The sequence below is a fragment of the Lactuca serriola genome, chromosome 3 (assembly GCF_051521515.1).
Source record: "Lactuca serriola cultivar US96UC23 chromosome 3, Lser_US96UC23_V15, whole genome shotgun sequence".
Taxonomy (NCBI): Eukaryota; Viridiplantae; Streptophyta; class Magnoliopsida; order Asterales; family Asteraceae; genus Lactuca; species Lactuca serriola.
The window spans coordinates 51418740-51422298 of NC_136410.1; the positions used below are offsets into that span (position 1 = coordinate 51418740).

General features: G+C 32.4%; 1 long non-coding RNA gene across 1 annotated transcript; it reads left to right on the top strand.

The window, feature by feature from the left end:
• Positions 1 to 1423: 1423 nt before the first annotated feature.
• On the top strand, positions 1424 to 2198 carry LOC145092275 (uncharacterized). The gene is made up of 2 exons (XR_013702472.1): positions 1424 to 1738; positions 1839 to 2198. It is a non-coding gene; the product is annotated as an uncharacterized LOC145092275 (long non-coding RNA).
• Positions 2199 to 3559: the final 1361 nt, after the last annotated feature.

Genomic DNA, 3559 nt, shown 5'->3' on the forward strand with positions numbered 1-3559 from the left:
TTCTCATACCTCCCAACTTAAATGCTCTCATATAGACACACACACCCATGACGAATTCCACCCATGCCTTGCTATCTTATGCCTTTAATTTCTTTATAAAATATCCATGTATATCTTCATTCCACATATAATTTAAACTTTTAAAAGAGCACTAAATGTTTATGTTTGAGCAATTTATGTAATAAAGTTGCTTCTGTATTAAATGTATAGTAACATTTCATTCTTCGATTAAAATATGAGACATTATACATAACATGCTTAACTAGTTGGAATATTCTTGTGTAATTCTTATCATTTGTATAAATTGACAAAAATATGAAACAATATTACATAATTTGTAGAAGAAATAAAACATTATTGTAAAGAAAAAGTTAACTGTACATTATGAGCTAGGATGATTGCAAAGAAAAAGTTAACTGTACATTATGAGCTAGGATGATTGTACAACATTAACGATTAATTAACTTGTTTTATAGGATTCTATATCTGAAAAAACAAACTTCATCACGAGGACTAAAAATAAACAGAATGGATAAACAAACATCCTCTTTAATAAATGAAAGTTTTTTTGTGAAAATTTTAGAAATTTTATTTTTCACTAGTCATTTTTTAGGGATTTTAATTTTCGTAAAATAAAATTCTATAAAATTGTAATGAGTTTTATAAGGAAATAAAATCATCCTAATAATTTGGTAATAAATTCTCATAAATACTTCAAACGATTTAATTTCTTTTGCAAATTTTCAGAAAGTTATGTAAAATATTATATTATAAAACATTTCATATTTATATATTGATATTAATTTTTTATTTTTAATAAACCCGTGTGATACACGGGTCTTACACCTAGTTTAACTAATGAGAAAAGATCAAACAATATTGTAAAAAATTTTTTTTTTTTTTTGAAAATTCAACATCGCTAGCTAATTTTTTTTTCTAGCTTCATCATAATATTTCAATGGTGATCCGAGTTCAAAGGGAGTTCCTGAAGCATTAATCCAACTAGCATAGACATTATATTTTATTTAAAGAAACTACTTTGTTGTATAAATAAAAAGCATGTTGGATAAGATAAACAAGCATTTAAATTATTAAAGAGTTAAATAAAAATATTGAAAACCTAATTCCTCGTTTTAAAATTCAACTACAATAAGTTTAATAATACACTAGATTGAATATGTCATAGATATATTTCCTTCATCCGAAAAGACATGTTAAGGATATAATATTAATCATAAGACATCTCAAAACAAAATACATTGATCCATATCTATTACTTACTTCTTTATCATTTCGGATTAAACTAATTTTATATTCCCCTTAGAGTTATTTCTAAAAATAATTATATTTAACAAATTCAAACCACATATATTCCTCTTTGATAATTGTTTTGGTCAACCAGAACATATTCATTTTTCAGGTTTTAATAATTAATAAAAGAATGTAGAGTAGGAGGTGGGGCCTACAATGGCGGACTTGTATTTGCCGCGTAAAAATATCATAAAACAAAGTCCTCTTTTATTATACTGTATATATACAGCTACAACATGTTGCACCTCTTCAATTACCAACACAATTCTCTCTCGCCCCTTTCCCCCAGAAAACCCTCCTCTTCTTCACTCGATCAGATCCCACCGTCACCATGAAGAAACCAAGCTTCTTAGCAGCCTCTATCGCCGCCGCTTCCGCCACAACTGCCATCACTGCCTCTAATCGCAAAAACCAAACCTCTCACCAGGTAAATCATTACGAAAACTATCTCGATTTTTGTTGCTTCACCTTCCGTTTTGTCCTTATTCCTTATACAATTCCTTCAATCTGTTTTGAACTTTTTACAGGATCATGGAGCATCGAGCAATTATAATGAAGATTCGTCGCCGGAAAAAAAGAGTTGTTGTTCGGAGAAATTTGCGCCAAGGTTTGATGGATTGAGGTTTATTGAAACTCTGGTAACCGCTCATCGATAACAGTAAGCCTTTGAGATCGCCGATTTGATTAGATATTTAGATGATTAGATCCCTTTTTCGGTTTCTTGTGGGTTAAGTTTGTTCGTGTGCTTCGATACTCCATAACCATACGTTTGGGTTTGGGCTAACGGCCTTAAAGAATGTTAGTTTATGTATTGTTGGAATGATTGGCTCCACAAAATGTAACATTAATTTGGATTTTATTCAACATATTTTAGTTATATTCCCAAATCTCCAAGCATGATATCGAAACTTATTTTTCACATCAAGTTTTGTTTAAAAAATTTCAATTTTAGATTATTTTGTTGCTGGAAAATGTTATAACATCAAATTTGTTGTTTTATACATTATGAATTAAATTGATATTAATTTATTATATATGATATAATAGTTTAATTATTATATTTTAAACTTATTTAGTAATTAAATATCTCTAAATAATTTAAAATAATATATTTAGATATCACGTGTAATTGAATCTATTTTAGACAAAACTGCAAAAATGGTCCCTGTAGTATGAAATTTTTTGAGATTTTAGTCAAAACCATGAGTTTTTTGGATTGGTGGTTTTTTTATGGTAGTTTGTTTGTGATTTTGTCTTTTGGTAAACTGAAAAGACTAAATTGCCTTTATTATATTTATTTTCCATTTTTTTTCCTATAAGTATTTATATATATAAAATAAAAATAGGGGCCAACACACACGCTCTCTCTTTCTCTCTCTCTCTCTCTCTCTCTCTCTCTTTATATATATATATATATATATATATATATATATATATATATTCTTCTCCGATTTGCTGTCAAAGAAACCATCGGAGTGGTTGCAAATTCCGGCGAGATTGAAAGGGACAAGAGCCCTCGCTCCCCTCTTCTTCCTCTGTTGCCCGGAGCCGCCAACGAACTGGGGATTGTCGAGAAAACACAACTCCGGACACCTCCTTCCTCGCATAATTGTTGGATCAGAAAAGAAAGAACAGTCTAGAGGCCGCCAGAGCAACTATGCGACTATTACTATCCTTTTCAATATCTACACCCCAATTGAAAGCCGGATCGTCGGAGATCAGTTTCAATCCCACCCTCCATCTTACCGGTCGACTTTAAAGCCAAACACCCTTTCTTAAGTCGCTAATCCGCCTTGGCCCTTTATCCTTTCGCATTTTCTGTCGGACAAGAGGAGTGAAGCTCCCTCGCCATCGTAGATGACAACGACCACCACAGTTGCCGCCGGTGATGAAGAGTAAACCCATAAAGGGTTGCCGATCTAGACGGACCCCCTTCTCCCTCGCGATTTTTGATCCACCACCAGACAACCTCTCTTGCTGCTTCGTCCGTTCTTTTCTCAATCTGATGAAAACGAAGGCGCCTTCCCTTTTTGATTTTTGATCCACCACCAGACGATCTCTTTTGTGTGTTTTTCCTCTAGTTACAGGTTTAGAAGAAGGGGGTTTTTACAACAGAAGTCATCTCTACCATGATTTCACCCTTTGACGACTTTTGTGAGGATGAGAGAGAGAGAGAGACCTTTTTGAAGGTTTGGCAGATAAGCAATGTCTTCTTTAGCAGTCCTAGAGCACCAAACATTTACCCTGC